Source organism: Cyprinus carpio, chromosome A19, assembly GCF_018340385.1.
Source record: "Cyprinus carpio isolate SPL01 chromosome A19, ASM1834038v1, whole genome shotgun sequence".
Lineage (NCBI taxonomy): Eukaryota > Metazoa > Chordata > Actinopteri > Cypriniformes > Cyprinidae > Cyprinus > Cyprinus carpio.
The window spans coordinates 2624837-2639541 of record NC_056590.1 but is presented as its reverse complement, the minus strand read 5'-3'; the positions used below and the strand labels follow the sequence as shown (position 1 = coordinate 2639541).

Sequence of the window (14705 nt, the reverse complement as noted above, 5' to 3'; positions counted from 1 at the left end):
TTTTTAAATGACTTTTCAGAATATGGCAACATATGGTCAAAGTATATTTTGCTGAAATTTTGCTTCAAAAAATATATTTGCACAAGTATATTTTCTATATGCTACTTGTAAGATTGGAGGTGTATTTTCTCACCCCTGAAATACATTTATGTATATTATTGTTTTATTATACTACATTATTGTTTTTATTATGTCATTTCCCTACTGTAACAATGGTAAATAGAACGGTTGCCAGAAATAAAGTGTTTAAGTGCTCATATAAAATACAAGAGCATTATTCCTTTGTGTATCTTTCTGTTTGATGTTGCGCATGTGTGAAGATGGGTGGTCTGGAGTAGTGAGGATGACTGACCAATCACTGATGCATGCCATGTTTAGACAAAAAGATTTTTGTTTTAACTCTGTGTATGTGTATGTCATCTGCAGAACTCCAGTGCCGGACCACCGTGTGCGTTTGGATCTGGGTCTCTGGGATAGTGTTCAGCTGTAACTGGCCACTAAGTGCATTATTAAAATCGTGGAGTTTGCCAAACGAGTTCCTGGTTTTCACTGGACTCACTATCGCCGATCAGATCACACTGCTCAAAGCCGCCTGCCTCGACATATTGGTATGTACATGTGTGTGTGCTCGACTATCATGACAATCAAGGCAACCATACAATTTATACACAACAAGGCTAAACAAATCTTAAAGCAACTGTTTATTTTAAACATATCAAATATTAAATACTAACATTTACATTTTATGTGGTGTAATATATTATTTACACTGAATATTATCTATTCATTGTTTGCTATATTTCAACACTGTGTACATGGAATATTGGTAGATTGTTTGATTTTTAGTTACTTTGTAGCAAAAACATTAAATGCACTATTATTAAACAAAATTAGAATAATATAAATAAATTAATAAAAAGGAAAAAAATGCAGAATGGGTTTACGGATTTCAAAGTAAACTGAGTTTCCAGATCTAGCTTAATTTTAAGCCGTCTACTCAGTAGTGGGCTAGTTTTTTTAACTGTTTAAAAACGTTGGTTTGTAAATTACTGATTCATTTTTTCTTTACTTCCTATAATTAATAATGTAAATATTTTTCCCATAACTTTTCATAGCAGTGATGAATGGGTGGATTTTGATGTAATACAGTAAACACGCCTGGAATTGAATGTTGGGGATTTTCTTTTTTCTTTTTTTCTGTCCATCCCTGGAGAAAAATACTTTATAAACAAACAATTATTTATACTAATGTAAAATGCAAACTGAAACATAAAACATAATTATTTTTTTCATTTATCATTTAATGCGGGGTTTCTCAAATGCTAGACCTTTTCTGTCATGAGTACAACTTACTAATTAGAACTGTACATTTGCAATGCCTGCGACAACAGTGACCTCTATCGTCAAATCATGTTCATAGCTCAAGGCTTAGCTAAACGGCCAAATTATTTCATTTAATACCTGTGTTATACACCTTTTTGTGCAGACTCTATTTACATAGTGTTGCTGTATGTGCCTTCTTTCTGTGCCATGTCTGACTCAAAATTATGTTAAAAATGGATCCATTTTTGAAAGAAAGTGTGCAGTCAGTTCACAAACTGCTTCTACTTCAAAGACAGCAAAATACTGCAAGTAAAACTCTTTAGACTATATTAAGTATAATTTTATCGGCTTAAACAAACTATTAATTGATGTGGGCAATGTCAAGTCAAGTCAACTTTCTTTACAAGCACAGATACTATTTGAACAGATTGTGTCAAAGCAGCTTTCCAGTATTAAACAGGAAATAGTGTGTTGATATTGACAATAGTACAATAGTACAATAGTAAACATTTAGTTTTTCAGTGATGTCATCATTCAGCTCAGTTCAGTTCAAATAGTATCTGTGCAATCAAGTCGTCAATATTGCCAGAAATTAAGTATCCCCAACTAAGCAAGCCAAAGTGATGTCATCATTCAGCTCAGTTCAGTTCAAATAGTATCTGTGCAATCAAACCTTTGGGAGAAACCAGGCTCAGTCGCGGGGCCAGTTCTCCTCTGACCAGACGAAACCAGGCTGCAACACAGATCAGATTGTGCAAGGACTCGTCTGGTTCTAGTGGTCTTGTTCCGGTTGACTTAATTAATGCAGCCTAACAATCCCTTAACGGATTTGATTTATAGAAATGTGATAGTGTGTTATCTATAAGCCAGGTTAAAGAGATGGATTTTTAATCTAGATTTAAACTGACAGAGTGTGTCTGCCTCCTGAACAATGCTAAGTAGATTGTTCCAGAGTTTGGGTTTAATTAGTAGGAGGATGATCAGCAGTTGATTTTGATTCTTTATATTTTTTATTAATTGTGAGGATTTTTGGGTTTTGGCGGTGTGTGTGAATGTATTTGATGATATGTGATCTCTCTAGTGTTTTGGAGCTAAACCATTCAGGGCTTCATAAGTAATAAGCAAGATTTTAAAATGTATACAATGTTTAATAGGGAGCCAGTGCATTGTAGACAGAACCGGGCTAATATGGTCATACTTCCAGGTTCTAGTAAGAACTATAGCTAGTGCATTTTGGACCAGCTGGAGTTTGTTTATTAAGCATGCAGAACAACCACCCATTAAAGTTTTAAGATATTATAATATTGTGGTCTTTGGGTCGTGTGAGTTTTGATTTTGGGTTTTGGTTTTGCTAATGCTATGGTTTTGGTTTTAAAGGTTGATATTGCTATCAAATAGCACACTCCTAACTGATGACGAAGAATTGACAGAGCAGTCATCAAATGTTAGACAGTGTTTTAGGTTATTACATGCAGAGGTTTTTGGTCTAATAATTAACACCTTTTTCAGAATTTAGCAGTAAGAAATTACTAGTCATCCAGTTTTTTGTATAATTTTGAAAATAGGTATGCTACGTTGGGCCATGAAGAAATATAGAGCTGAGTATCATCAGCATAACAGTGAAAGCTAACACTGTGTTTCCTGATGATATCTCCCAAGGGTAGCATGTAAAGCATGAAAAGCAACAGTCCTAGAACTGAGCCTTGTGGTAATTCCATACTGCGCTTGGGATAGATGATACATCATCATTCACTGCTACGAATTGATTGACCATCAGATAAGTAAGATTTTAACCCTGCACATGCAATTCCACTAATGCCCAACATAATTTTCTAGTCATTCAAAAGAATTTTGTGGTCAATAGTGTTGAACACAGGGCTAAGATCCAGTAGCACTAATAGAGAGTTACAATCATGATCGGATAATAAGATCAGGTCATTTGTGACTCTAATTAGATCAGTCTCAGTGCTATGATATTATCTAAATCCTGACAGGAATACTGCCTTTTCTAGTATCATTGACAGAAAAGGGAGCTTTCAGATCGGTCTCTAATTAACTAATTCTCTAGGATCAAGTTTTTGATGAGATGCTTAATAACAGACAGTTTTAAGGTTTTTGACAATGATTAATCCCTCCATGCAATGCAAAACACTTCTAGTTCTTCCTAGTGAACAGACACAGTCTTTACAGTGTAATATCTTGGTGAAAGAGTCTCTATGTGTTGAGAATTAACTGATTTCTGTGACATGAGGTGGCTAGCAGACGGTCGGTTTAGCCAGTCTGCTTCCTGACCTGGGCCCCAGTTAGTCAAGTACAAACTCTAAGACTATGTGCCATATTTATAGAGAAAAAAGTGGCAACACCCCAGGAGGGATGAAGACCATCTCTTTTCAACAGGTCAGGTCTGCCCCAAAAACTTGTCTATTGCCTATGAGACCTTTGTTATTCTGCGGGCACCACTTAGACATCCAGCCACTGAGTGACGATAGTCTTCTATGTGTCTCATCACCACGGTAAGCAGAGAGGGGACCAGAGCATATTACAGTGTCTGACATCATGCTTGCAAGCTCATATGCCTTTCTAATGTAAATTTTTTTTTTTGTGTCTCTGGTCCCTGAGTGAGTTTGTTGTCACTGGTTGTGTTTTAAGTTTAGTTTGAACAAATTAGTAATGTCAATCTGTTTGATGTTTCAGTTGTTTTCCATGAGGTTAATTAATTAGTGAATTGTACAATTTGAGCTTAGATCATTTTGTTTCTCTCCAGGTAGGTTTGTTGATGTAGTGTTTCAGCAGGTCAGTCACTGACGTCTAAAGTGTCACATCTGTTGGTGTTTTGTCCTGTAATAACATGATGTGCAGTAGTATTTCAGCCTGAAGCTCTTGTTTTTCTCAGTAGACTGCAATGGTTACACTGTACTTTTGTTTTTTCTGTGTAGAGTTCCAGACATTTCTTTGTTTGTTGTATGTGTGAGAGCTGTGTTGTCTTTACTGCAGTAATGAGACAGAAAGAGCGTGGTTGACACTCAGTGTGTGGAGATGATAGAGACAACGAGAGAGAGAGAAAATAGACCACCATCTGAGTGTAATTCTTCCATCTAACACACAATTAGTCCCACACATGTGTCATGGAAAACAGGATTTTCTTGATTCTTTGAAATATGAGTTTGATGTACAAGGAAAACATACTGCTCGCAGACACTGCAGGTTTGCCATTCTTGTCTCTTGTATCATTCACGCTATCTTTATCTCACACAATATATAGCATCACCTTTACAACAACATACTGTAAATAATTCCAACTAAATATTGTATGTCCTTTTTTATGCAGCCATGTAATAATTGTTAAGAAAATGAAACACACTGAACAAATATCTGTATAAATTGTTACATAAGTGAAGCCCTATATGTGAAAAGAGTGTATAAATTGTTTTTAATAACAAAAATATTGCTGTTTTTTGGTGCATAAAACCCTGACTGATATTATATAGTGAACATCAGTGAAAAATAAACATATAGTATGACCCTTTTAAAAACAGTAAAGTCTTATACTTTGTCTGTCTGTCTGTCTCAAAGACACACACCATTTCCAGCTCCAAAGGTCAGAGTGTGTGTCCTGTGATAGCAACTCACCGTTTGTGTTGAGTTTGAGGAGGAGGATCAAACACGCCTCTGTGAGTGTGTGTGTGTGTGTAGAGTAAGAGAGAGAGCAGCCTGCTGTCAGCAGCAGTCATGTTTTATTCTGTTTAATCTTCTTGACAGTACCGCCAATCACTGTCAGCAAGCCACAGTTTGTTCTGTAGAACCATACTCTCATAATAAAAAACACACACACACACACACACACCATATACACTCCTGTTATACATATACACACGCAGAGGTAAATTGCATTTGCTCTAGTGTTGTTGTTTCACAGCTGCAGTGATTTTATGGAGTTCATAGTTATGTTTCTTATAACTATCAACTTTCGCAAGTGTTTCTTGTACAATTCCTTAAGAAAAATAAAAAGTCATTTTTTTAAATTGATTATCAGGTATTTGACTTTTACGGACTTTTGACATTGTTGAGACTACGTGAGGTTGTCATGAATTACTTGTACAGGCTGCCCTGTCTGTTTTTGATACACTAAACTTAATAAAGTTATAAACACGTTGAAAGTAATGAACCATAAAAATAATGATCAGCACAATCAGAGTAATTTTTATTAAGCAAATCAAGAAGTGAATTAATCACCCACTGCTTTAAAACAGACATCTGTTGGGCATGATTGTAGGTGCACTTTAGTGAAGTGAAGTGAAGTGAAGATGCACTTTATATTTAGTAAATCTTATTGAAAATAGATGAATAAGCATTTTATGTTCTAAAATATAGTAAAATAAATAAAATAAAATTTGGATGTAATATTAAGATGTATGTCCTACGGACATAAATGTAGATCCAAAGCATGGCATCAGCATATTCATCTGACTATTTTTTTTTCTTTTGGTCTAGATTACTGCAGCTAGTGGATGTAAAAAAGGGAAAATTTCTATTTATGCCACAAGCAGTATACCATTGGCTATTAGCCACCAAAATACAGATTCCTTTGCAAATGCTTTTCATTTGAATATTGTGTGGAGCACAAGATTTGGCATAAAATACAGAAAATACAATCAAATAAAAAAAAAAAAAAATGCCATAAACAGGTTGCATCTAACAGTCCAAACTGCACTGCAAAGAGTTTGTTGAACTTTGTTCTTCTGCAAAGTCTCCAAAATGTCATTTATCTATGGTGTGCCTTATGAAAAGACAATTAAATATTTAAAGCCCACTATGTAGAAAATACAGAGATTTGTATTTCCATTCAGCCTAAAAACGCCGAGATCTCATTTGTTATTTTTATTTCCGGCAACCATTGCTTTTCATCACAAACATTTCTGTCTCTTATACTCATGTGCATACACTTTCAGCTTCCAGTGTCTCGGAAAGGTGATGCTCATCTTGGGTCAGTTTCCTCCAAATTATATGGCAGGCATGTGATACAGAGAAGTGAAGCTGATCTATAATAGGCAGTCTGAATTCCTTGGTCCATAGTTACAGTAATTTGATGCTTACTCTCTAGATACTACGTATTCTGCACACGTTACACCCCTGACCAGGACACAATGACGTTCTCTGATGGTCTCACGCTGAACCGCACACAGATGCACAACGCTGGCTTCGGCCCGCTAACAGACCTGGTGTTCACCTTCGCCAACCAGCTCCTGCCCATCGAGATGGATCGACACGGAGACAGGACTGCTGTCCGCCATCTGTCTCATCTCCGAGGTGGGCGGCACCTGCACACACACTAGAACAGGGTTGGCAACCTTTTTGTCATCATGTGCTGTTTTTAATTTTTACAGTTAATCACTGTGCCCCCAATGTGCCAAAATCCTTAAAGTTTGTTTTCAGGTTTAGAATTGAATATGGGCTATATTCACAAAACATTATGTCTCACTACTAAGAGTTCTCCTGAATAGCAGTAAAAGTTCTTAGGTAAGAAAAAAGCTTCTTCACAACGCCGCTGAGATCAACTTTGATGAATGGGGAGAAACCTTAAGCTAAGTGAAAGGGGATAAGCTTGTTTCTATGGATGATACCAACAAGCTTACTGACTATACAGACACACGGTGACTGGCTGATAGGGGATGAGTCTCTGTCAGTGATTGAATTTATAGAAATATTGTAGAAGGAGGTATCATGTTGCCATATTGAAGTAAAGATTTTAAAATAAAAATGTTGTCTTATTAAAATAAAAATGTAGGCTAAGTATCATTCATTTAAATCAAAAAAATATATGTTCACCTAATTATTAGCCTCCTACATGTCTGCATCTCGTAAACAATAAGCAGACACAAGAACAACTGTTACTTCTTGCATAACTTGTACATGAAAAGAAGGACATAATTAAATAATATGATTAAGGAATTACTGTAAAATGTTTACACTCCAGGCAGATTGTGGCAACAGCCATTTTTTAGGATTGTTTGTGATTTGGTCTTGTTTGTGATTTCCTCAGTGACTAAGGAGTGTTTTTGAAAACCCTTAAGTTTTCACAGATGTAGGAGCTGGTTTTAGCACTAAAACACTGTGAAATGCTACTAGAGTAAACGTTTAGGAGTCCTAGGACTGACACCCATTATTTTTTTTTAAGTTTCTCCTAAACAGGCAAGTTAGGAGCTCCTTCTAGCCTTAAGATGCTTTGTGAAAACGGACCCAAATTTCAAATGTGACCCTTTGTTGTGTGTATGTTGTGCATCACAGTCAATGTGATTTGAGGAATGTACTGTTTTGAGTATTTATGTGACTTTTGTGACCTAAATTGGAGGAATTTACTTTTGTAAAAATTACTCTGCCGTAATTAAAGTGGATAGCTTTACACATGCGTTTATTGCTGCCATGTGGCAAACTGCCCTTTTTAGTGGATTTATTTTCTTATGAATTTGAAGCTATTTGCCTTATTAGAAGTAAATGTGTCATTAGAATGATTTTGAAACTGATAATTCAAGTTTTAAAAAATAAAATGCTTTAAGAGCAACAAATATGGTAGAACAGACTGAGCTGTCATTCATTAAATCTCACATCTGCAAAACTGGCTATATTTATGTGATTCACAATGGAAGCATGTTTCTTCTGCCTTTATCTGCAGTCTGCTTTCAGCAACTCATAATGCACTTTGGTTGCACAAACAGTTTGTCATTACCTATTAGTACACACATTCCATAGGTTGCTAACCCCTGCATAAGAAGCACTAGTACAGGGGTGTCCAATCCTGCTCCTGGAGGGCCACTGTCCTGAACCCAATAAGCAAGGTCTTACTAGGAATACTAGAAACATCCAGAGAGTTGTTTTGAGGCTAAAGTTGGAGCTAAAATTTGTCAGCTAGTGTGAGTGAAAAACACATGTGACATTTACAGAGCATAATATTTTTATTTTTATTTTTATTTTTATTTTTTTGCTGCATTGGTCATGGAAATAAAAGGACACAGTTTAGATGCAACAGCAAAAGTTTTAACTTCTAATGTAATTGTAGTTTGGAAACCCAGACAACCTACTACATGGTTTGCAAAATGCATGGAGAAATATCTTACATACTGCATACTATTTCAAAAACTAGAACTAGTGCAGAATGTGAATGCATCCAGTGACTTCGGTGCGTGTGATAACAATGCCCTCCTGTGCTCATGGGAGTTAATTCATCATTGAGCACGGCACATTTAGAGGGTTCATATTCTGTTCAACAGCATTCTGAGGGATGGACTGGTTTGTGAAAACGTATTAATTTATAATGTCTCTGATCATATGCTGCATCTCTCTGGCTGTCTCTAGATCGTCAGGATTTGGAAGAGCCTTCAAAAGTAGACCAACTCCAGGAAACCCTGCTAGAGGCTCTGAAAATCTATGTGCAAAGCGCAGACCCAGCAAACCACACATGTTCCCCAAGACCTCATGAAGATCATAGACCCAAGCGCAAGCATCAGTGCTAAAGGTTAGCATGAACGCTGATTCTTCATATAGGTCAACACTGGGGCATACTAGAGAAACTTCAGGATTTTCAGTGATGCTGAACTTTCAAAGTACCATAACTGGCATAGTCATTAGTGAACAGCTTTCCTCGAATTTTTAGATGCGTTTTTATAAAATATGGGTAAATGGCTGATTAAAATTGAGGTAAAGGTCTGATTCTTAATCCTGGACTCCCAGTCCTAAATATGTGGTCTTGTAAGTAGTTGTTTTTAACCCTAAAGCACTATGTAATTTCAGTCCTTTCACAGTTAGTTTTATGATTCATTTACCTATACGCTTTAGGTGCCTTGCAACAATATAATAATTTAAATTATAATGGGTAATATTTTTAATAAAAAATAAATAAATAAAAATATTTTGTGCTAACCCTGTTACATCCAAAATATATCAAAGTTTTTTTCTTTTGTGCTAATATATAATATATAAGTGTAAACATAATTAATGATAAAAGACTTTCATTTCAAAATCTTCACCCTCCAGAGTCGAGGATAATTAATTTCAGAATAGTAGCCATTATAAAATTGAGCATTATTCCTTCCAAAGCTGCTTCCTTATTACTTATTGTAATTTCTTTCTTGCTTTTGAATGTAATGTTTTTTCTCAAATGAGAGAGCCTCGTTGGCATCTGTTTGACTTCTACTTGATATAATTTTTTAAACCAGTATTAAAATATCTCCACAAAACACAAAGTGCGGGGATTCCATGTAAATGCATGTTAGAGAATGATATTTTAATTAAAAAAAAGACCCACAAGAGGTGCCTACAGCAAAATAGATGGAGCTCTCATTGACTGTTTCCTGCAGGTGCAGAGCGAGTGATCTCTCTGAAGATGGAGATCCCTGGATCAATGCCTCCCCTCATCCAGGAGATGCTGGGAGAACCTGGAGGGTCAGGACGGCAGAACTCCTCAGAGCCGGAGCGGCACGGACAAAAAACAGCACCAGCTCCACGGCGCCCAAACCCCCAGCCCCCTCCCCGGAGACCACAGATGGGGCCACTTCCTCCAGCGAGGAGCCCTAGAACGTGAAACCTCAGACTGTGAGACGTTGCTTTGGACAGAACTGGTAGTCTGGAGGCCGATCTCTCCAGTGTGTTGGATTTCTGGTTGATTTCGACCCGTTTCCTGCTTTAAGAACAGATTACGGCTGGTGTATAATCAAAACATCTTGAAAGAATCAAGTCCTACAGTATCATAGGACTGAATCACACACACCCTGAATCAGACGCCCTCCTGTGACAGATGTGAAGCTCCTCAGGTCTCCTGTATGGATTCTTCATGTGCATGATAAGCTGTTACTTTTTATTAATTGATTTTCACACTTTCTCTCTCATTCAACCTGATGCTTTCATTGTACATATCATTGTATGTTTCTGTGATGCATTTGTTGGTGCTTTTACATTGTCTAACATGCTCATTTAAAAAAGAGCTGAAGTCCTATAAAATACACTTATGTAGAATGTTTTTGCAAATAGACAGTATGGAACTCTAATATTTTGCATTGGTTTGTATATTTAAAGCTGCCGCAAATCTGATTTCTTTTTATTTATTTTTTTTAAATCAATCTCTATGTTCACTTGTCTATGTAGGGTCTGGTGAACTCATATACACACTAATAGTGCACTCTATCAGTAATCATGATTTCTAGGCCTTAGGTGGTGGAAGAAATCTTTAGTAATTGACTGCTCTCTTTCATACTCACCCTCATCGCTACTCATCCTCACGTTGCTAGTAGCTCCAAAGAAAGTTTGACAGCTGAGCATACATATAAACACTTTTAAAGTATTGGAGCATCAGTAAGCAGTCCATTCACCTAATGCACTATATTCCATGTCTTTGGACATTATACAGCAGCTTTGTGTTAGGAACAGACACAGACACCAGCATAGCAAGGGTTTTATATCAACAGAGTGCTGCAGAAAAAAAGAAAAAATCTAATTAGCATTTTTTTTTTTTTTTTTTTTTGAATGGGTTAAAACAGTTTAAATGTCTGAAACAAGCTCAAGATATTTTCACGTTTTATTGCACAGCAATTTAAGACATGTAAAATTACTAAGACCGCTTTTGCATGTCTTAAAAAGGTTGTTGCTAGCAAGTGGTTAGTGGGACTACAAACATCACAAACAATCATCACATCAAGCTCAGTGCTGGTGACATTAATAGCCTGATTCTTCAGAATTCTTTTGTGAAAATTATTTTGATAAATATTAAGCATGAAAACCAAACATGAATCAACTTTTGGGTTTTGTCACAGAGCTTTTTATCTGCAATAATCCAAAAGATGCCAGTGGAAAAATCCTATTGGCTTTTTTTTGTCAGGGTAATGCGCACTTGGTAATGCTTACTTGTCTTACAAAGTTGTCTTACAAAAAATTACATCATCCCTGCAGCACTCTATTTTCAGTCAGTTTCTATCACAAAGCTGTCATAGTCTATCAGAAGACTTGGAAAATAGCACGCAAGTCATATGGACTACTTGTGTGCTACATTTATGGTGATCTTTTACAGCCTCATTCCCTGTTCACTGCATGGAAGAGAGCAACAAGAACTTTCTTCAAATCTCCATTAAGGACATAAAGAAAGTCATACAGGTTTAAAGGACATGAGGAAGAGTAAAAACAACAAACCTTTGATTTGAACCGTGTTTAAAGCAGTAAAACTGTCCCATCTGGGTGAAATTGCTAGCCATATCATATGCTGATATGTGAGTGTGTTTTGAGATCCATGCGAATGGCAGAGACTGGTTCACGCAAACGCACATTGATGATTCTGGTCACTTGGCCCTGAATCAAACTCCTTTGCATAAGTGTCTTTTTTGCAGTAAATCAATGGGACTTTGCAATTTTTTACACTGGGCGACTTCTTACAAGCCAGTTGTGCTGCAGTGAGCACATTGTACATTCATCTCTGTGTGCACTCATTAGGGAACCTTTTTTTTGTGTACATAATTTTTCCCCCTATTATTATTATTATTTTTGTGTTTTCAAGTGAAACAAGGTTTTTTTTTTCACAGACAGGGTGATCTGATGGCCTTCAGCTCTGATCAGTAAGCTGTAGCTCTGTTCTCTGAGGAGCTTAATTTAAACTGATCCTGAGTTTGTAAAATACCTCTTACTGAAACACAAGTGTCGCTGGATTACTGTTTTTACAACGGGACACTGTCTTTGGATGATTAATGATCAAATTCCAGTGCTATGTTTCTTAGAAAGTGAAATATAAAGGTTTCAGGTGCCGGCTGTTTGTCTGCTTGTAAAGCAGTTTTGTCTGCATATAAAGACGTTTTAGTTTTTTTAAACTCTCATTTCCCTTATCAAACTGCCCTCCCCTGAGAGTACAGTAGATGCCTAGGTACCTAGCGTCAATATTAATATTGTCATGCAATTGCGGTCCTTATTTTATCATTTATTTTCCCTTGTAATGTGTGGATAATTTGTGTGTAATTCTGTACAGGCCTAACTTGAAACTAAACGTAAAGTGTATCTAATTATTAATGGCTGCGGGTCATATAGGGTCACCTGTAAGCCTTTGTTTTTACAGTTTTAACTTAAAGGGATAGTACTGTTTCACCAAAAAATGAACAATCTGCTATTTTCTGATTTTACTTGTCCCTCATGTCCATTACAAGACCATTTTCAGAATCAAGCATCATGCTGACAATCGTTTTGTGTGTTTTCCATAGAGAAAAATGCGTTGTACGGTTTTTTGAATGACATGAGATTTACTCACTTAAGCACTCTCAAAAAGGTAAATGATGACAGACAATTTTCCATTCGGTGAGTGAACTACACACGTTTATAGTGAACACCACATTCATCTCCTTCATACTGTCCCTCTCTAAACATCTGCTCTGAAAAACATATCATAAGGGATGAACAGACTCATCTGTATGTGATAAGGACAGACATTCTAGATGATATGGCAGCTAATATTCTATACTGTTGCTTGTTTTTTTCTCCTTCTTGTTTTGTACCTCTCACTTTATCCACTGTAGTTTAGAAAGCACGGATGCTGTTTGTTGCAGTGTCTCTTTGTTTAAAAAAAAAATCAGAGGGAAAGTGCTACTTGTTTTTGTTGGAGCAGCATGTGTCTTTTGAAGTTAACAAACTGAAAAAACACCCAGTCATGAATGTCTTTACTACCAAACCACCTGCCACCCCACAATTCCCTCACACATCTACAATTAGCACTCATTAAACTGTGAGCTATGGAAGCTGTATCCTTTGAAATTATGGTTAAACACTATTCTTTCTGTTACCAACAGCAGAAAAAAAATGTGTTTTTTTTTTTTAGCTAGTTGACTGTGTTTGAGTTATAGAATATAATCAAGCACTAACTATATCACAGAGAGATCTTTCAGAATCCAAGTTTAAATCTTGTTTTTAAAATTCTCTTTCGGAAAACAAAGGGTCCATCAAAATGTGTCTTGTTATTCTTTGTTAAAAATTACCTGTCGCAGGGACCCGCTCGCTCCGCAGAGGTCGGCCCATCTTCATCTGGATTGTTCAATAATGCATTTATAGCTGAATGTGATTCATTTGTTCGAAGCTTGTCATGTGTAGCATGCAGAGATGCAACCGTGTGCTTATTGGTGTTATTTTCTATCCTTCTAATACTAGGAACAAATCATTTTGCCTGTTGTCCATACTGTTATGCCGATACAGTTTTTGAATGCATTTGTTTTTGCTGGCTTTTGTATAGGCAAACAAGTGATGGCAATTATAGTCAAGTCCAGTATCCATCCCATTTGATTGCGTTTAGAGCACTTTATGAGCTTACATGAGTTTCTAAACCCAGTAAAAGAGCAGAAAGATTAAAACAAACATATCCTGACGCTTCATTTTCAGATGGGAAATTATTCAATCTGCAAAAGGGCCATTTAACTGGCAGTTAATGTAACTCACTCAAGCCAGCCCTAATTTATCCTCTGATGGAACAGTCCTTCAACAACTTAGGAATAAATAATTAAATAAAAGTTGCAAGCTCTTGTGCCAATGATATTGAAGCCTGGTAGACCCGGGGAGACTGGATAATGACAATTCAACAATAGTTTTTCCTCAACTACAGTGGTTTGTAACCATTTGTAAATTGCTCTGTTGTTTTGCTTTGCTTCATCTCTGTTTGGACCATAATCGCTTTTGTTCATCGTTTGATATTGCCTTTACATGAACCCTTCTTGGCAAAACAATAAAAAATGTATTTATTTTAAAGTGTTTGGGGGAGGTATTTGGATGGCCACTGTATAATGATGTATATAAACTGGCACCAGTGTGAGTGTTTGAAGGTGCGTCAACTCTCAGAGAAATGTTCAAGGTTTAGATCATTTCTCTTTAACACAGTAGAAATGTATAGTTCTAGGTTGTTTTTGTTAATATAATTTATCTTAAAAAAAAAAAAAAAATGTTTAGGCATTGTTTTTGCGTCCTTGCAGAACATTCCTATTCAGATCAACGTAATTTATTAAATGCGTCACTACGGTATTATCCATGTACATCGTCCTCCTGTGTCCTTGCATCCATTGTGGATCTTTACTATTGATCAGAGTAGATCATTCACAAACGTCACACACATTCAGATTTGATCATACCATCTTAACATGCATAATTTTGAGTCTGTACCTCTATTTTCTAGTTCATCACTATCTTTGTGTGTGATAAAAACGGCTATGTCACATAGAGCTAAACTTGAACCCAATAGCACTGAAACACTGAAAAATTGTTTATGCGAACAACCAATAATTTACATTTCATGTTTTATTTTTCAAGTCGGCCGTCAAAAAGGTAAGTCATCTCTAATGCTGAACCATTAAAATGTGCTAAAGCACAGCAGTCTAAATTTT

General features: G+C 36.4%; 1 pseudogene; it reads left to right on the top strand.

Annotated features, from left to right (window-relative positions):
* The window catches only part of LOC122148708, a 254877-nt pseudogene extending 244979 nt beyond the window's left edge, over positions 1 to 9898 (top strand).
* Positions 9899 to 14705: the final 4807 nt, after the last annotated feature.